General features: G+C 36.3%; 1 pseudogene; it reads left to right on the forward strand.

The window, feature by feature from the left end:
• Nucleotides 1-21,996, forward strand: part of LOC107032858 (uncharacterized) — a 386,442-nt pseudogene that overhangs the window by 256,728 nt on the left and 107,718 nt on the right.

Genomic DNA, 21,996 nt, shown 5'->3' on the forward strand with positions numbered 1-21,996 from the left:
TAAAAGTGAGGGTTCTAATTTTCGTCCTCATTTTTAAGCATCCAAAGGAGACCAGTAAAGTGGGTAATTGCTGATCATTAGATTCTTACACATTTCAATTGCCATGTTACTGCACAGCAGTTTATGTCAGCTCTTAAAGTATAAAGCTTGTTTGTCCCTGTGTTAATTTATCAGCCAACAAAACATGCATTTGCTGTGACAGTTACATTGTTCACAAGGGTTTATGTTCCATCAGGCCCTTTTTCAGGGGTGCATCCTGGTACTTGTGATTTTAAGCTAAAACAGGTGGCATGAAGATTTTCACCTTGGCATAAGTGTTGTCAGAGTTCATTCATTCTTGTTTTTATTGAAGTATAGTTAATGTGCGAACAGTGCACTCATTCTTTTTTTTTTTAAACTGAAGTATAGTCAGTTTACAATGTGTCAATTTCTGGTGTACAGCACAATGTCCCATATGTTCCTTTCCACACTCTTTTTCATTATAGGTTATTACAAGGTATTGAATATAGTTCCCTGTGCTATACAGAAGAAACTTGTTGTTTATCTGTTTTATATATACTGGTTAATATTTGCAAATCTCAAACTCCCAATGTATCCCTTCCCACCAGGTAATCATAAGATTATTCTGGACCTTTATTGTTTCCTCCCCTGTAAATAATGCTCACTATCTGGTTGTCTTTGGTGAACCAGCTTTCTCTGGGCCCCTCAGCTGACCTGCGGCTTCTATAACCACCAGCTTTCCTCGGCCCCTCCGTCTCAGTAACTCTGTTCTCCAGTCTGTCTCTACCCTTTGCCAGTCCAGTGATCTCTGAGTTAGTGATTTGGCTTATTTAGTTTGAAGTGCCCCATACCCCAGTCAGGTTTTCCCGTGAGGACGTTGGGAGCAGGGTTCTAACCTGCTTGGTGCAGCTCTGCCATCAAAGAGAAACTTTTCTGCAGTTAAAAATGTCAGGGTGATGGATTCCTGAATATCTTAGGCAAGATTGTCATATAGGTGAATATATTTGCATTGTATCAGATTGAGTCTGGAACAATGATTATATAGAGATGTTAAAGAATCTGTGCAAAGTATTAACATAGAAGACGTGTACGTGTCTGTGTAACCTTCTAATGATTCATACTATTTCTCTATTATGCTTAAGTGAAGTATCCAGGGCAAACACAGATACACTGTCATAATGATAAATTATATAGTTTAATCCAACTTCACCAGTGAGAACTCAGATACCTTTTACAAATGTATTGCAAGAAGAGCTTTTTCATGTTTGCTTCTAATTCCAGCAGAAACACCTAATTATAGAACAACATTAACAACAATAGAAAAAAGGTTTGCTTGGGGAAAAAGGCTTTCTGAGTAATCAGTGCAAAGCAGAAATCTCTCGCTGGGAATAATGTGGGCTGGCCGGCCAGCCGAGGTTTCTGTGAAGGTTTTTTTTTTTTTTTTTTTCCGCTTCTGTACTGCCTGAGTGACCTCTTCTTCTCATCCGTCACTTAATCAGGAAATCAAAAGACAGGAAGCTGCAAGACAGACTCTTGTTCAAGATAAACCCAGTGACCTCGTAACAGGTTACTGAATCTTCTGTGGGAGTTCAGCTGACCAAGTGACTTCTTATATTTGGGGATTTATTCATGAGCCAGCAAAGCTCTGGCTGATGCCACCGGCCCTGGCGGTGCTAGTTCTGTTCATGGCTTCAGCTCTAGGCACAGATGTTATAGTCCCTTTTCTGCAGAAACTCAAATGTAGGGCATTACCTTTAAATTCAAATATTTCAGACAAAACAGAGCTTGTTTTCCCCTGTGAGCATATGTGTGTCTTCTATTAATCCTAATGAGCTAAGGACATTCTGAAAAGAACACCCTAATAAGGTAATAGGACTGGGTATTTTGCTGAACAAAAAATGGGTTTTCTGTGGGGTGTGGGGAGGAGGTGGAAAAAGAACAAGAAAAAAAGACCTTTATGTATTAAATGGTTTAAAGATAAAGCATATAAAATAAGGAATGCTTTTATTCCTTTGTATTTTCTGAGAACAGTTCTGCCCGTGAATCCACAGAACGGTGCAGATACAAATACATCACATTTGCCTGCTGTGATTAAATTTCTCTAATTACACAACCACACTTGATATGTGGGCCTGATGCATCACCTCTTTTTTCCCCCTTTTGTAATCATTGTTATATCCGTGCTCTATAATCAACGTTCATCACAGCTAATTAGAGTTTCTTCATCTGTTGTTTCTGAGATCTGACATGCCTAGAGTTCAACGGCAAAATTCATTTTTAAACATCCCTGGGCTCTGGAGGGAGAGAAAAAACAACAAATGAAATTCTAGGGCCGTATTATTCACAAATGGCTTTTTGAAATTTTAATGTACTGTGAGTTTCTTATTTTATTGAATTTAAATGATTACGCTTGGTAGAGGAGGCCAAGTCCTGCATGATTTTGCACGAATCTCCTATGATTTTCAAGTACCTCCCTGTTGATAAAGGAGCTGGCAGTCTTCCTCATTGCTTAGGACTTTGTAGATTTCTATGTGACACCCAAGGACAAATAATTTTGTTGTATTAGATGGACATTAATGTTGATTTCTCTTCTAAAAGGAGTAGAATGCTGCAGATTTACATCATTTACAGGTTCAAAGCTTATATTCATTCTCCAATGCAGTTTTCTTTTGGTAAATGTTTTTAATTACGGACACTTTAAGTGTGAAATTATAGTGGTAGGAAAGCTAGTTAAATTTTAGCTAGTCTATTACAACAAATTTTACCTACTTTCTGGATGTTAATTTGAGGCCAAAGCTTTCAACTCACTGCTCTGTTTTCTCATTTAGAAATCCCACCTGCTCCTGCAACCCCTTATTAAGGCAATTGTAACCTTTAAAGCTTTGATAGAAGGGTAAACCTAAGCAGAAGTCAGAAATTCATGAGCCGTGTACATCCACCCTCTTCATTTTGTGTTATCTTACTCTGTTTTCGACATTTTTTTTAAAGCTGCACTTTCACTGCTGCTGTTTGTTCCTGTACTTTGGACTGAGTCATATAACAAACCTGTGTTCCTGAGCAATCATTTTGTTTCCTGCTCCTGAGAAGTGCACAGTACACTAGAGGATCTCAGCCTGTGAACACAGAATTACAGTACAATCTGAAAAAGTGGGCTAGAAAAGAGGTAGCTTTGAAGCCATGGCAAGCTTGAAGAGGGAATGAAATATCAGTGTGAACAACAGGAAGGCTCCCCAGGAGTGGTGATGCTTAAGCAGAGACTTGAAGATATTAACAATAATAAAATTTAAATCAAATCACATTAAAAGTCAAATTTATATGATGACGGTCTCCGTGCTGGGCACTAAACTGTATTAACTTCTTTACTGGAACATTATTCTGTACACCAGAAATTGAACAACATTGTAAACTGACTGTACATTAATAAAACAACCAATCAAACAAACAAAAACTAGATTAACTTCCTGACACCTCAAGAACTCTAAGATGTGCCATGTGTTATACCTATTTGAAGGTCAGGAAACTGAGGCACAGAAGAGTTAGCTAACTTGGCCAAAGTCGCTGTGGCAGATTTTATTTTCCGAAGATGCTGTAGCAGTGTCTCCTCTTCTACATGGTCTTCTAAGTCTTTGCCATCCCCACATGAAGAGAGGAAGGAAGTCTAATTCCTCTGCTTGAGTCTGCATGGGTTCGGGACTCTGATGAAACCAAGAGAACGTGGCAGAAGTGATTCTGGGTGCCTTCTAAGGCTAGGTCAGGAAAGAAGAGACAGCATCCACCTTGGTCTTGGAACACTTGTACCAGAGCCCTGAGCTGCCACGCTGCTAGTCCAGCTGCCCCAAGGCCATTATGCTGCGAAGAAATCCAAAGTTGCCTGAATGAGAGGCCACCTGGGGAATCTTGAGATTACAAGGAGAGAGAGAGTGAGAGAGGTGGGGGGGGGGGGGTACCTGGCTAGTCCCAGCAGCTCCAGTCCCCCTCTGCCCTTCTGGCTCCAGCCGCTCGATGTGATTGTAACCTCATGAGTAGAGCCAGAACTGTCTCTCAAGCCTGCCCCAAATTCATGATCCACTGAAACTGAGATAACAAAATAATTGCTGTTGTCTTTAAGCTACCAAATTTTGGCATGCGTTTTTACACAGCCACCCTACTGGGAACAGTCATAGTGTGAATAAGTATATAGCCAGAATATGGACCCAGACTCCAGAGCTGCCAGAAAATAAAGTTTGAGAAGATTTATGCACATTCCTTAAGGTTTAAGTAAAATCTTCATGTGATATGAATGTGTTGTAAAAACCTCTCCTTCAAATCAATATTCTGAGGGAGCAGGAAACGTTATTGCAAAGTGAACTTTTTCTTTTATGATTGAAAATTAAAGGAAGGAAGAATAAAAGCATGTTTAATGGGATCGTAAACACATCAACTGTCATAATTGTAAAAGCTGACTGTCCAATGATTGGATAGATATATGTTGCATCGTCTGGGTAATGATTTCCAGCTACATTAAATGATACGGCAGTTTAGATAGAGGGAGGAGACAGTGAATTTTTTTAATGGGGCAATAATTTCGGAATAGGCAGCTTGCAGTGGAAAAGACTAAACCTGCTTCAGAGCCAGAAAGCTTGGATTTTTAGTAAGCTTAAATTTCAGTCTTGCCTTTAGTTTATTTACAGCAACTTGTTGAATTGCATCTCCCACATAAGCCAGTAAGCTTACTTATTATGGGAATGAGGCTTTTCTTTAAGAAAAATAATGGGTTTGTTCCTTGGATCTTTCATGCTCAGCATAAAGAAGATGTCCATTTACTAAGTGAAAGGATGGCATACAACATAGTCTTGTTAACTCTCATCACCATGCTGTACATTGGATCTCCAAAGAACATTCATCTTATATAACTGAAACCTTGTACTCTTGATCAATATCTCCTCATTTCCCAGTCCCCTGTGTCCCTGGCAGCCACCACTCTACTCTGCTTCTATGAGTTTGATTGTTTTAAACATGAAAGTGAGATTTTGCAGTATTTATCTTTCTGTGTTTGGCTCACTTCATTTAGCATAATGTCCTCCAGGTTCACCCATGTGTTGCAAAGGGAAAGATTCCACCCCCCCCCTTTTGAGGCTGGGTAATATTTCATTGTGTGTATATACCACATTTTCTTTATCTGTTAATCCATTGATGAACATTTAGGTCTCCTTCCTCTCTTGGCTATTGTGAATGCTGCTGCAATGAACATGGAGGTGCAGATGTCTCTTCAAGTTTCTTCAGATTCACTCCCAGAAGTAGGATTGCTGGATCATATGATTGTTCTATTTTTAAATGTTTTTTTGCTTTGCAGATGTACTTTATTTATTTATTTTTTTGGCAAAGGGGAAGTTTAGATTCCTTTTTAAAATTTTTTCCAAAGATCTCTTTGAATATTTTTTTTGAATTGAAGTATAGTCAGTTACAATGTGTCAATTTCTGGTGTACAGAATAATGTCCCAGTCATGCATACACATACATATATTTATTTTCATATACTTTTTCATTAAAGGTTATTACAAGATATTGAATATGGTTCCCTGTGCTATACAGAAGAAATTTGTTTTTTATCTATTTTTATATATAATAGTTAATATTTACAAATCTTGAACTCCCAAATCTATCTCTTCCCATCCCCATGTCCCCAGTAACCATAAGATTGTTTACTATGTCTGAGGGGTTTACTTTCTACAATAATATAAATAGCTCATACAACTTAATAACAAAAAACCAAACAAACAACCCATTCCAAAAATGGACAGAAGACCTAAACAAGCAATTCTCTAATGAAGACATACAAATGGCCAATAGGTACATGAAAAAATGCTTAATATTGCTAATTATCAGAGAAATGCAAATCAAAACTACAGTCAGGTACCACTTCACATGAGTCAGAATGGCCATGAGTCAAAAGTCCATGAATGATAAATGCTGGAGAGGGCTTGGAGAAAAGGGAACCCTCCTACACTGCTGGTGGGAATGTAGTTTAGTGCAGGAAAACAGAATGGAAAACAGAATGGGAATTCCTCAAAAAACTAAAAATAGATGTATTGTATGATTCAGCAATCCAACTTCTGGGTATATATTCAGAGAGAACTCTCATTTGAAAAGATACATGCACCCCAATGTTCACAGAAGCACTATATACAATAGCCAAGACATGGAAGCAATCTAAATGTCCATCGACAGATGACTGGATAAAGAAGTTATGGTATATTTATACAATGGAATACTACTCAGCCATAAAAAGTAATAAAATAATGCCTTTTGCAGCAACATGGATGGACCTGGAGATCATCATTCTAAGTGAAGTAAGCCAAAAAGAGAAAGAAAAATACCATATGATATCACTTATATGTGAAATCTAAAAAAAGAAAAAAGATACTAATGAACTCATCTATTTTTAAAATTTTGAGGAACCTCAGTACTGTTTTCCATAATGGCTGTACCAATTTGCATTTCTCCCAACAGTGCATAAGGGTGGTCTTTTCTCTACAACCTTACCAGCACTTGTTATTTATTATGTTTTTGATATTTGCCACTTTAACAAGAGTGAGGTGACATCGCATTGTGGTTTTTGTTTGCATTTTCCTGATGATTAGTGACGTTGAGCACCTTTTCATAAACCTCTTGGTTATTTCTATGTCTTCTTTTGAAGAATGTCTATTTAGATCCTTTGCCCATTTTTAAATTGTGATATCTGGGGATTTTTACCATTGAGTAATATGAGTTCTTTATATATGAAATCTTCTTCACATGAACACACATACCCACACACAATGGCAATTATAAAGAAGTAATGGATGAGTTATTTACCTTAACTGTGGTGATTTTTGCATAATGTAGATGTACATCAAAACATCAAGTTGTATACATTAAACTTACACAATTATTTGTATATATCAAAGATTTCTCAAAAATTATTAGAAAAAAAGAATAATTATAATCTCATAGACTACCAGTTGCCTTATTTCTAAAATATAAATCAATAGTTGACTTTCCAATCCCAAAATTATCATCACTTGCCATACCTTGGACTGGGAAATTTTCTAGGTCATAGAGGGACCTATGCTTCATAAATAAATGAATAGCTATGTTTAAAATTTATCTTCTTGACACATTGGAGGATAGATCATTGTTATGGATAAAACAAACACTATTAGCACTAATGTGACATCTGTTCCTCCCATTGTCCTGTAATGATGCATGAATGAAAGAGAATTTGAGAACCTAGCTAAAAGATAGATTTAGAATATCTCATTTTACTTCAGGCAACAGAGGCTTATATGATTTCTTAATATTTTTCTGGGATAGAAGTTTCTCAGCCATGGCTACCTCAATTTAGAAAGTTATACTGTACCATCATTGGTAATAAGACCTACTCTACTTCCCTGATTTGTGAAGTTTAAGTGTAACCCAGAATGTGAGAATATGATGAAAATACACAAATGTTAATTATGTGAAGCAATATATAATTGGTAATTATAATCATTAACCATGACTAATTTGTGTTGTTGATAGTTTAAGGAAAGTATAGGCCAAAAGAGCTAATTGGTTTTAGTTCCTCATCTGATTTTTATTAGTTGTGTTGTAGATTTATTGTGCCTTTTTTTTTTTTCTTCATGGACAAGAGCTAACAATTCAGTAAGACTGTGTTTTCCAGAAACCTGCAACTTTCCAGCATATCACATAGTGGAGCTATTTTTTTGGAGCTACTTGGAAAAAGTGATATAAAAACAGCATAGGGTTGGAAGGACATAGCTCAAGCGCTAGAGCACATGCTTAGCATGCACAACGTCCTGGGTTCAACATCCAGTACCTCCTTTAAAAATGAATAAGCAAACTTAATAACCTCCCCCCCACCAATAAACAAAACAAAACAAAAAAACTGCATAGAGAATTTGAATTAAAGGCAATTATGCTTGGGAGTTTACCTTACTAGTAAGTGTTATTTTCGCAGAACAAACACACAATCCTTTAAAAACAAAAATGCGCGTGCTAAATTGGGCCAAATGCATCTAGAGAAAGATGTGAGTAAAATGGAAGCAATTCTAATTTTGCTTCTTTAGTCTGTGCTGTGGCCACCTCTGTTCAGTATTTGCTCCATTCCTGAAAGCAGTATTAGCAATCACTAAAATCCAATAATCACAGACTAAATGGATCATGTGATTTTAGAATCGAAGTATATTTTAGGAAAATGATCAAATATAAGGATTCAAATTCACAAATTTGTTTAAAGGCAGAAATCAATAGCTTATTTGTGCAGCTAATTTAACAGATCTTTTATGTGTTTGCATTTCTATTATATATTTTTTGTCCTACAACCAGAAATGCAACACTGTTCTTGCAAACATGATATTTAATTCTTGAAGAGACTGCAGTATGTCATTACAGATGGATTGATAGCCTTGATGATATCATTGAACTCTTGTCATGCCTAACCTAGAAGACTTGCTATATGTCAGGCAATTTTTGTCATTCATCTTGCTTTTGAAAGGCCAAATTTATTTGCAACCTTGAATGACATTGGACACATGAAACAGCCTGAAATCTATCATGCAGTGAGTATTTTATGAAACTGCAATTTTAAATCCTAAGTATAAACTTGGTTTTCAGAACCATCCTCAAAGCCAATGACTTTAAAAGTTTTTACTTACGAACACTGATTTTTCAGTTGATAAAAATAATATTATATTTTAATTTTTTTCTGAATACTTGAGGTCACCAAGTATATACTGTGCTTTCTTATTTACTTATTAGAGAAAAGTAAAAAACAGAATTGGAAATACATGTTTATATTTTTTATTTATTGATGTCAATATGTAACTGACTACTGAACAAACACTAGTAATGAAATCTATCTTTTGGTTGGATTATTCAGCCAATTAAAAAAAAAATCTCAGATTGTACATGAATACAACAGGGTTGCATCAAAACAGTGTTTTAAGAGGAAAAAGCAAAGTTGTTTTTGAGTTTTCTGTGTGTAGAGCAAGAAATATGGTATTTGTTACTATAAATTTATAATTCTATCCATATCAAAATGGAATTCATGTTCAATACAAAGTAAACAAGAAATTGAGTGCTTTCTGTGATCCAGGCTTGAATTCTCAAGTATATCATAATAACAGCACATGTTTAGTTAATAACAACAACAATAACACTAGTTAAAGGGCTTATTTTAATCTAGAAACTGTTAAGTATTTTAAATGTATTATATAATTTAATCCTCACAATAGCTGTAAAAAGTAATTACTTTTTTCCCTTGCTGTGTAGATAACAAAATTAAGAACTGTGAAGTCAGCATCCAATATTTCACAAAGGAGTTAGTTTACTCCTGTGCTCATTTGTGCCCTGGCAGATCAAGACTTAAGCTTGATAGAAAGAACCATTACATTTGGAGTCGGTACCTGCCCAGGGAACTCAGCTGCTTGTTACATGTAGTTGTCCTTAAAGGGTCTCCACTTTAGCCCTGACAGGAGATTCTGGATATAGACGGTGTGACATTCTCTCCTTTCATCAAATCTTCAGTACGTAAGCATGGGTCTGGTTTTCACGAGAATATGTGATCTCCTGCATACCTTCCATGGAAGGTATTCTAGAATGCTATCCTTATCATTTGAATGTGAAGATTTCTCCAGAGATCAGAAGCATTCACATGCATTGCCGCTTTCTCAAGTATGGAACATCCAACTTATTGGATGATATAGCCTTGGCCACGGGAAATGGACTGAATAACATGCCAACATTCTGTATCACTGAGCAGCTTTAAGCTCTTTACAAAGCAGCTTAACAAGCAAAATCTTAAAGATTACTCACCATTTTTAAAAAGCACACTACATATACTAAAATTCAAGTGAACACAATGAAGTGATATAATGGTGCACCATGGCAGAGAGCATGTAAAAGGGAAAGGAAGCCTTTTAGCCTTAACTTAAAATATATGTTTTTTGCACTTATTGTGCTGTTTTTCTGAAAGTATGCTCACTGCAAAAAATCTGGGAAGCAGGCAGGTGCAGAGCAACAAAACAGAAACTATCCACAATCACTTCATTTAAAGATAAGCACTTTTAGTGTATCTGAGTATGCCCTTGCATTTAAAAAAATGTTTGACAGGTGAGCAAATATGTGGGATTACCATTATATATGCATGTGTAAGTATACACACCCTTAGTCTTGACATTTGCAACGGTAAATAAATCTTCTCCTGGAATGTGATTGTTAATTATTTTATAGTGGTCTTTGATTGATATGTATTATAATTTGCATACTACTATTTGATACTTAGTTTCTATTCTCCCTCCTCTGCTATTAAAAATACATAAAACATTATGGGCACTTGTCATTATCTCCTTAGGGTCTATTCTTGAAGGTAGAATTGCTGGGTGGAAAAGTCTATGTGTATTCTGATTTTTGTAGACACGTGAATCTCAGAAACTATTTCTTAGTTTGTGCTCTTAGTAGCAAAGTGTGGTACAAACCTTTCATCACACCCTTATAGCCCTTGCACAGTAGCACTGATTTTAATCTTTGTAAACCTGACAGAGAATGAGTAGTATTAACTTTATTTTCATTTTAATTTCTTTGACAATTAGGTTCAAATATTTGACATTTATTGGATATTCGTATTTCTGATTTTTTTTTCAATTGATTTCATTTCCTAAGACCAAATTTCTGTTTGGGAGAGTTTACCTTTTCCTTTTGACTTATTGCTAACTTTTTATATATTAATGATTTCTGCCTTTTTTGCCTTTTATGTGTCGATGTTGTTTGCTTTATTTGTTATTTGTCCTTTAATTTTCTCTCTCAAAGTGGGAGATTTCAAAGTTTATGAAACAATCTATTAACTTCTTTCATTTATGTTTTTTACTATTGGTGTTATTGTAGAGCCAAAAACATAAAACATATTTGTAAAATATCTTTAGCTGTTTTTTTTTTTTGCTACTCAAATTCTTCCTGAGCAGAAGAAAGAGATTTTAAGTTCTTTTAATGTTATTTTTATATTAATCATTTTGACCAACAGAACCTTTAATTGTCTTTTATTTCTTAACTCTTGCTAATGTATAGGTCTCATCTTATCAGTTTGATTATGAGTTTTCTGAAGGGCCAAGTGTAGTTTGACATTTGTTACTATTGTGCACAACTGTTAGCATTTAAGGTAAATAGACACATGTGGAAAGGGGTCCTTTCACATGATATTTATTATCTTCATATTTCAGAATCAAAACTAGCTATCTTCAGCGACAGTTTTCTTTCATATTATCTCCCAGAGATATATTTATTCACATTCTTTAGAAGTAAAAGACCTTGCCTTCAACTCCCCTGTAATCAGATGCTAACAGTCAAGGGAAGGGATTTTCAAATATTTTTAGTAGCAAAAATAACCACTTTATTCGAACAGACTTTAAGTCGAGAGCTTCCCGATATAAAATCAATGAAAGCAGTTTTTCGCTTCTTGAGTTAGAGGTGATCTGCTGGTGGTGGTGGGGGGGTCCTTCTCTTCATCCAGCCTCTCCATATCTATCCCGATCTTCCCTGAGAGAGACCTGTGAATTTGGGATTAGGGATTTGAAGCCACGTCTTTCAGACCAGGAAGGGTAAAGCCAGATGCCTTCAGAGCCAGTCAAATAAAATAAACGAGATTGCTCAGCGAGAAGGAATAGATTGTGGGAAAGACTGTGGTGAACTGGAAAACACTTAGAAAGGATGGGTTTGGTCCAAAAGCATAAATTATTCTCCAAAGCCCTGTTCAGAGCTATGCAAACCAGCATTATTTTCCTTTTAAAAATTCTAGATTTATTTCAGGTAAAACCAGGTAGAGGCAATTTGGGCCATATTGATTTAGCTTTCAATTGAAGTAATTTTGCCATCATATGCTGCTCCATTAGGTTTCACCTTTTAGTACAGGTCAATATTAGTCAAAAATTGATGTAGAACATGTTGGCTTTTTTGGAAAAACCTCTGTTGAAGACTTTGTCATTGTTTCATCCAATGATTCTTATGTTCAAACAAATTTCCACAAGAATTTAATGCCAGCAAAAATCTGTCCCTCCTGATAAACAAATATTTCCTTTTGAACAGTCACTGAAAATTATGTAATCCATGGTTTTATTCTTTTTTTTACTGTCTGTTAGACACCTCAGACTTATTTTTTAAAGTAATGATGGCACAGGTAATACTACAACCCAAACTAAAACTTTAAAAGACATAACTCTACCACTGTTAGGTCAAATTGCTAAAGGATAAAGAATGTGCAGTGAGAGGATGGCTGTATTCCAGGTCTCAGTTGAGTCCCTTGGATGTGCCCCACCAGCCAAGTGTGGGTCCTTGGCTTTGCGCAGGAGAGAATTCAAGAGTGAGCCATGGTTGAGTAAAAGGGGATTTATTCAGTGAAATACATACTCCACAGACAGAGTGCAGGCTGTTTTAGAAGGGAAGAGAAAAGCCAAAAGGTGTGGGGGCTAAGTGCTCAGTTTAAAAGGTATACACTTTATAGGCAGAGTGTGGGCCATCTCCGAAGGTGAGAGAGGGAGAGGCCTGGGTCATGGGGGTGGAGGTGGGGGTGTTTAAAGTAGTTACACAATCCATAGACAGAGTGCAGTCCAACAGACTCAGCAGGGAGAGCGGCCACGAAGCTCAGTGTTGCTAGTATTTTATGGGCTCAGTAACTTCATATGCTAACAAGTGGGAGGATTATTCCAACTACTTTGAGGAAGGGGTTGGGAATTCCTAGGAACTGGGTCATCACCCACCTTTGACCTTTTATGGTCAACCCTAAGACTGGCATGGCGCCTGTGGGAGTACCATTTAGCATGCGGCTGTATTTCAGTGAGTGTATATTGACCAATTTACTCAAGCTCAAGGTCTGCTGGGAGCTGAATCCTACACCATCTTGACGTACCATTCTTTTAGTGACTGTGCCCTGCCCCCTTCCCTCCTGTCTCAAGATTATTTACTTTTTAAATCTTTCTAAGCTTTCTCCGTAAGAATAGATGGCTTCTATAGTTGCAACTAAAACATAGAAATAATTCAACATAACAGTTTTCCATATTGCTTTCCAGCCATCACAATTACAACTTGTAAGGACTGCATTAATGCGCTCCATCTAATTTACTTAATTATTTCCATGTTGATGAACATTTAAGTTATAATAAATGTTTTACTTAATATATATATGACTTTCAGGATTTTTTTAATGGCCATACCTTTTTGCTTATTCAACATTATGTTAATGATTCCATCAGTTCCTTATAAGGTCTGCATGATATTATGTATGAAAAGGTGTCTAATACAGTCAAAGTCCATTGGAATATATTTTTGGATGAATTCTTAAAAGTGGAATCACAGGACCCTTGATATCTAACCTATTCCAACATATCTCCTTTTTTGTTTTCCAGCAAATTAAGCTTTAGAGAAAAATATCCAAACTTGTATGTAAACTTGTACCAAATATTCTTTAGGAAGTCAATGTTCACGGACCTTTCTCTCTATAATATACTGCAACACAAAGCTCAGGACCTATTTAGAGTCTTGTATTCTTTGTTAATCATTTCATGAATTCCTGGCTTATTGGCTGAGTCAAGCTGTAAGAAAAATAAACAAGCACATAATATCTCAGTTAACAGAGTTTTCTTTGGACTGAAGTAAGGAAAAGTAAGGAGGATCAAGAAGCAGTGTAAATAGGCATTCTTTTACTGGCTACAATGGTCTAAATAGTAGCAGACCAATTCTCTTGCCAAGAACAACTAGAAAAGTCTCATGTAACATAAAAAGAAAAATAAGTCACCTGAAGGTATCAGAGAATATCATGGCATCAAGGAACATCAGTGAGGATTTTTCCCTTGAGGGACTGATGCATAAGTGACGTAGTAGGAAATGCCAAAAGATAAGAAAACTGCTGCTAATAAGAAGAAAAGGGCAATCATCATTCTCACTGGGCTGGGAAGATGTGAATTGGAATCCAGAGCCATCATGGAAGCCAAAATTTCAGGAATCAAGCTACTGGAGAGAGGGAATACCAGAGTCGAGTAACAGAGAAACCATGGCAAGGATGTGATCAGAAAAAAAAAAAAAAAGTATTATAAAGATTATTAATTAGAAACTGGAGATAAAGTATTAAGAAGGGTTAAGAGAATGTTAAAGAATATAGGAATAGCAGATGTAGGGAACAGCCACTATGTCTAGGAGAGTACCCAAGAAAGGAACAAACTTAGAAGCATTCTTCCAATCTTCCACCAAGTTGAAATTCGGAGCTCACTGAAAAACTTGTAGCATAAAAGTTTGCCGAGGGGCTGCTGCCCAGGGACGGTGGGCAGGAACCTGCCCACTGGGGTAGCAGTAAGACTCACTGGGAAGCTGCCTGCTGGAGCATGGGTGAGACCCGCTGGCGGGGTTGCTGCTTGCTGACAGATAAGCTTCCCATGGACAAGGAGCAGCGTGCTGGCAGCCACAGTGAGCATACCTGCAAAAGGGAAAGCACTGGAACCAAACTGGTAAGTCCTTTCTCTTGCAGTGTCTCTCCAGTGACCTCTATTAAAAAGGCTTACCACTGTACCAGCTGGCAAAGCAGAAAGGTTTACAGAGTGCAGTTTCAATATCATAAAGAAAGTAGAAAAAGAATGGATTTATAAAAATGATAAAATTGATGACAAGATGGAAAATTTCACTTAAGACATAGAATTTATAAAAAGAATCAACTGTATGTAGTAGAAATGAAAAAGAAAATAACTTTAATGGAGAAAGCAGTAGGTGGAATTAATGGTATTTCATAAACAGTTGTTTGTAGAATTAATAACCTGGAAGACAGATCAGTGGACTATATCTAGGCGGAAGCAAACAAAGAAAAAAAAGGTAATAAATCAAAACAGAAAGTAGTATAAGGTGAATGATGTAGAGGTCAAAGGTCTCAGAAACGTGTGTTATACAATACTTTCTAGAAAGAGGAGAGGGAAATGAGCAAAAGCAGTATTTGAACATATAATGGTGAGAACAGTTTCTCCAAAACTGAATGAGAGACATTAAATCACAGAATTGTGCTGCATCACAAATTCCAAGAGGGAAAACTACAAAAAAAAAAAAAAGAAAAAGAAAAAGAAAAAAAAAAGCCCACACACTTTAAAGCGTATCATAGTAAAACATACCAGAAACAGGACGAAAAGAAAATGTTAAAAGCAGACAGAGAAAAACAATCACATTACATTCAAAAGAAAATTTAAATGATACTGGAATGTCATGTTTGAAGTGCTTAAAGAGAACAACTGTCAAGCTGCAATTCTATTCTACTGAAGATGTTTTTCAAAACTGAAGATATGATAAACGGGGAAGAGGCAAGTCTGTGCAGATGAGTTCCAAATCATTTATGTATAGACCCCGCCCTTGAAGAGGGAGAAGTGTAACTCCACTCCTTAAATGTTGGCTGTGCATCAGGACTTCATTCCAAGGAGTACAGTATGGAAAGGGGAAAGAATGAGAATAAATTTAGAGTGAAAAAAACCTGCCAAACACTATGTTAGCCTGGGGCTGAAGGTCAACATCAACGGGGCTAAGTCATATGCTGATAGTACGTACCCTTGACAGGATGTCACGAAAATGGCACTTCTGTGGTCTTCCTCCTCAGAACACATAATCCCAGTCTAATAATAAGATAAATATCTTAAAAATCCAAATCGAGAGACATCCTATAAAATGCCTGACTAATACTTCTCAAAACCGTCAAGGTTATCAAAAGCGAGGAAAGTCTGAGAAACTGTCACAGCCAAGAGGAACCTAAACATGTCCACTAAATATACTGTGATTCCCTGGGAAGGGAGAACTAACAAAGTCTGAATAAGTATGGACTTTAGTTAATAATAACATATCAATATTGGCTTATTAATTATAACAAATGTACCATACTATTGCAAGGTATTTATAAGAATGGAATATGGAATAAATGGGATATATGGAAACTCTGTACTATCTTTGCAACCTTTCTGTAAATCTAAAAATGTTCTAAAATTTTTAGTTTATTTCTAAATTATGGTGAAAAATGTTATTTCCTAACAAATAAAATCTGAAAAAAATTGTTGCTAGCAAATCCCTGCGAAAAAAAACACTAAACGCAGTTTTCATGCAGAGAAAACGTTGGTTGGAAAAGAAGCTCATAAATCCAGGAAGCAATGATGAATACCAGAAAAGGCAAATGTGGATAAAGCTAAATTGTTATTGACTGTATAAAATAATAACAACAAAACTTATGGGTTCTAAATATCTGAAGTTAAAATGCATGATAATGATAATATAAAAAGCAGGAAAAGCATACAGAGAATTAAAGTATAAGTTTCTAGCATTGTCAGGGAAGTGGCTGAAGTACTAATTTATATTAGAGTTTAATAATAGATGTCATAATATCTAGAGTAACCACTAAAAGAATAATAAAGGAGTCTATGCTGACAACCTAATAAAGAGCGCACATAGAACACTAAAAATAATACATTTAAAAGGATGTAGAGGTGAAAGGTAAAAGTAACATAAAATATAAAGAAATTTAGAAATATAATAAAATGTTAAATTTAATCCAAATATGTTATAATTACATTAAATGTCAATGATACAATACAACAGTTTAAAGATGTTAGAATGTTTAAATTAACACATATAGATATAGATACATGTATATAGTTTCTCAAATATATGAATACAAAAAAGGATAAAAGTAAAATTTAGAAAATGAAATGTCATACAAACACAAACCAAAAGAAAACTGACGTAACTACTAATATCATAAAACCTCAATTTTCTTGCAGGATGTTTGATCCTGTCCAAACTGTCCGTGAGCATATTTGGTCCATGCCAAATGGTTTTGGACAAGACCAGATATCTGGGACCTTTCTCCAAGTACCAGATGTCTAATGGAAGTTATGGACAGGACCAAATATCAAGAATATTTGGGCATAGACAAAATGACTTAGGGACATTTTAGACAGGGCCATATTTGCTAACCTGTCAAGTTTACTGAAAGAAAAGTAGCTAGATATAAAGAGGAACCTTTTAATGACAACAAAGGGTTAATCTGTTGGAAGTTGTGGCACTTCTAAACTTGTATGCCACTCAGCACTTGAAAATATATAGAACAAAAATTGCAGTTATTAAAGGACAAATTTAAAATCAGAGAGAATTTACTATGCCTCTCTCGCTAACTGATACATAACAAGCGTGTAAAAATTTTTCAAGGATATAAAGATATGAGAAACATGAAAACATGAAATATGCAGGAAAAAAATCTTTCATGAATATAGTCACAAAAATCCTAAACAAACTATTAGCTAACTGAATCCAGGAATATTGAAAAAGTGCAGTGTATCATTACTGGCTTTATTACAGGGATGCAGAAAATTCATTGTTATTCATCACATTAGCAGGATTAACAAGGAAAACCATATAATTATCCTTATAGATTCAGAGAAGGCAGTAAATAAAACAACACCTATTTATGAAACAAATACTTAGGAAACTAGAAGTAGAAAGAAACATTTTTAATCTGATAAGGCTAATCTATAAAAAAAAAACCAAACCTACAGAACACATCATACCTACAGTGAAATGTTAAAAACTATCCTTTCAAATTCAGAGTAATACAAGCATAATCACTGCCACCATTTATTTAACATTTTATTTAACATTCTATTTGACATTCTATTTGACCCACTAGTAAAAGAAGCAATATTTTAAGCACTGGGCAAAAGGACAAAATATTTGAACAAGCACTTCAATAAGATATTATCCAAATGGCCAATAAATGAAAAAAGGTGCTTAACCTAATTAATCATCAGGAATATGCAAATTAAAATCACAACGTGATACTATTATACACTCCCCAGAAGAGAGAAAACGAAAAACAAAACAAAACAGAACAAAACATTGGCAAGGGTGAGTAGCATCTGTTCTCTAATACACCTCTGGTGGGAGTGTAAATTAGAATAACCTCTTTAGAAGACTGTTTGGCTGTAACTGCTAAAGCAGGACTTACCATACATTTTGACCCAACTCCAGTCCTAGATACATTACCCAACAGAAATGTATATATAAGTTCATTGAAGGCATGTATATGAATGTTCATAGCAACATTCTTTACAATAACTGAACATAGCTTAAGTCCCACCAGCTGTCAAATGGATAAATAAAAAGTGTGGTATATTCATATGTATGAATAATACGCAGGAATAAGAATGAACAAACTACAAGTCCAATCTCATAATCTCATAAACAGAATATTTGACAAAAGAAGCCTGACACACAAAAAAATGCGCATTTGATGATGATTCTACTTATATGTAGTTCAAAAAGGCAAAGCTAATTGATAGCGTTAAAGATTGGGATGGTGGTTACCTTCAGCTAAGCAGGGTGCCAACCATGGTCTGTTTCTTGGGGTTGCATTGCTATATCTTATTTCTGAAACCTCATCAAACTGTATCCTTAAGACTTACATATTTTTCATGTGTATGATTCATGTCCATGAAAAATTAACTAAAAACAAACTAAAGCATTCTCAACAGTACACAACACTTCTATCCAGTTGAGGTGCCCTGCGGCTCACTCTGCCCGGTACCTCGTCATCTCTCAGCATCAGCTCTCTGCACTCTTGGTTGCCCTGTTATGGGGACTCAGCTCCTCTTTGTGAGTGTTTCTACTTTGTCAGCTTCTTCGGCTGTTCCGGACTAACTCACTCTCCCCCTCTCTCTGTCTCTCTCTTCTTCACTCTCCCATCCTCATTTGCCCCTCCCCACTTCCTCTCTGTCCTCTCCACCCTGTCTCTCTCCAGCCGAACTCATCTCAGGAAACAAATACTATTGTTGGCTAGTAGCATGCAGTAGAAGTGGCTACTTTGAGCGGAACAGGCCACTCACTGTCAAACCTACAGATGGGTGGGAATGCTTCTCAGTTGGAAGCTGGATGGGGGTGTATATAAAATTGAGTCCTATCTGTAAAGATGCTTTGTGGCCACAGGTTAAAAAGTGGGCTGTGGACTCATCCAGCATATGGACGCAACCAAATCACACTTCTACTTAGTCCTCAACCCCAGGTGGATTTTAACCATTGGAAACCATGAAACTACCCTTTTACATTTCTCACACTTTCTTGCACAATGCCAAATATATAGTGGTTCGTGCTCAGTAATTATTTACCTGAGAAGCCAGTGACCACATATTTAATGGGTAAAAAGGTGATCTGGTGATCTGACTTGCTATTTCACCACTCTTTTTTCAATCTTACCCTGAGATGATGACTCGGATGTGGAATTTGTGGATCTGTACCGTAAGCCTCCAAATTCCAAATTCCTTAAAACTAGACAACTCCTTAAGACTAGATAACTCCTTAGTCTACTATTCAAAAATATTTCAAATACCAAAGATTATGACCTGTCTTTTTCTTTTCTTCAAAATTAGAGTGTGTTAGCTCTAATTAGAATAAGATTGTATAGTTTTATCTTGTTTCATCTGAGGTCAAAAAAATGATGTCGCTCTGGGATGGTACATTTTTAGGAACGCCAATGAAGTCTTTCTGTATTTAGTTCTAGGAAGCTAATTCTGTTTACATATTCAATTGCAGATATAAATGAGTGCACCATTGACAATGGTAGCTGTCAGGACCAATGCTGTAATACAATTGGCAGTTATTACTGCAAGTGTCAAGCTGGCCAGAAGCTGGAGGAAGATGGCAGAGGATGTGAAGGTAACAGTTAGGACTGTCTGCTCCCTGATAAGGAAAGAGAGAACATCTCTGTAATGCAAAGGAGGGAGTTTGTCTTTGATCCAGAGCCAGTTGAAGTGCCTGTGCTGAATGTTGTCAAGAGCAGAGATCTTCCTCTCATGTCTAGATTACAAAATTGTAACCCTAAGAATACTTCAAGTAGCTTATTATAGGAAACATATGATTATACGCTGGTTTGGTTGTGTCATGTTCTGATTATGGAATTTCAATCGTTCATTTAAATCCCTGGGTAAAGCACATATTTTTGAAAGCATTTTGCTTAATTCTAAAGTGAAAAAGGTGCTTATCATAAAATGCTCACCTGATGTTACAATAGAAATGGAGGGGCACAAAACTAACTGCAGGAATAAAAGTCTTGGTGTAGAATTATCTTCTTTTTTTTTTTTTGACAAACTTCCATTTTCTGTCTCCCTTTTAAATGAATTCCTTCCTTCCTTTATTTATTAATTCATCATTTTGTTCAGTTGACAATCACTGAGTTGCTGTTCTGTATCAGGCATTATTCCATGCTCTGGGGATATAAAAATTAATGAGAAATAAATTCTGCCCTGAAGGAGCTCACTGATTAGAGGCAAAGATTGAAACATAAGCCGAAACTTTACAGAACAGTGTTTGAAGGCATTATAGAATGAGGTTAAGTGCATTGGGTTCAAAGAGACCTGGATTTGAGTCTCAGCTCTGTCACTTACAATTTATGTAACCTTAGCCATGCTACTTAATCTTGCTAAGACTCTTTCCTCATCTGTAAAATTTAGGATAATGGTAGTTCCTAAAACCACAAAAGTTGCTGTGGGAGTTAAATAAGATAATGCATCTAAAGCATTTATCAGAGTGGGTGGTTTATAGTAGGTAGTCAAATGATAACTATGAATTATACTTCCATTTCTGACCTCAGCTATTTCCTATATTGGGAATGTAATTGGGACCAGAGACTGCTTCCTTTTCTTCTTCTCTAAAAGGGGAGATACCCAAACTAAATTGATCCCCTATACCATGCCTTGTAACTGTCCTTTCTAGCTTTTTTCCCTATCTAGTCATACTATTAAAATGCTTGAGCATTTTATGTATTCAGGCTTTTTCTTAGCTCACAAAGAAATGCATTTATTCTAACTACGTTTTCCCATTGACCTTACAAAATCACACATTTTTTTCCTGTGACAATGTCTATTCCTAACGGAACATATGTGAATAAGTTGGTGGGAGAAAACAAAACGAACAAAAGACATCCAACTGAAGGTGTCTGGGGCTGGGGCTGTGGGTTTGATTAGGACTGCCAAGACAAGACAGGTAGTCGACATGAGTAGGTTGGAGAATTTATCTGACTCTCAAGAAGCAGGGTGGCTCAGTCTTGTCCAGAAAGGCTCTGGCAGGCAGCAATAGGAAGGGCTCCAAACAGACAACCAGATGTTGAAAGGCAACTGCATTTGGGCCTTTCTGAGACAGGTTTCACCCGAGGCAGGGTCCTCTGTCTGTTAAGGGTATAAATTTATAAAGGCAAGCCCTAAATTCACCCATCCTTTTTTTCACTCAAGTGAGATCATCTTTATTTCTGATGAGATTGTTTGGCATTGGTGTTTGCAGTATCCATTCAATATCAGAGAACCAGGTCATCGAGACCTCCCTGGTGTCCAGATGAAAGGTTGGACAATGACCACTGAAGACAGCATGGTCTTCCTGGTGAGAATATGATTTTCCCAACCCCTCCTTTGCCTGACAGGCAGCCGTCTCTTTGTTTCTTTTTGGCAGAAGTTGTGACCATTATTATAGAACATTTCAGGTTCCCAGCACATCAAGCCAGGGTTAGGTTTGATACTTATTGTTACTATTTTTATAATAACTATTAGGCTGGTAAGGCATGTTAGACTTTATATCTGCTGGTTCACTTATATACAGTTATCTCATATTTTAATTGAAATTACTCTTCATATAAACATTGACATACTTAGAGAAGTGATGTCTATGCTCTCATTTAACTGATACCCATTTGTGTAAACTGAGTAAGAATAAGATCAGTATTTGAGTGAATTAAGAATTTAACACTGAGTGAGCATCGACTTCCTACTTAACGAGATGGAGAACCGGGGATGGTAGTATGGGGTGGGGCCACTCACCTCTCCCAGACTCATACTTAGCGTGTTTTTCATTTCTTTAAATGGCCATTTGGTAGACATGGTGATGCTAGAGATACATCTTGCTTGACTGTTGAACATGCAATGATCTCAGATTTGTTTG

This window comes from Vicugna pacos, chromosome 1 (genome assembly GCF_048564905.1).
Source record: "Vicugna pacos chromosome 1, VicPac4, whole genome shotgun sequence".
NCBI lineage: Eukaryota > Metazoa > Chordata > Mammalia > Artiodactyla > Camelidae > Vicugna > Vicugna pacos.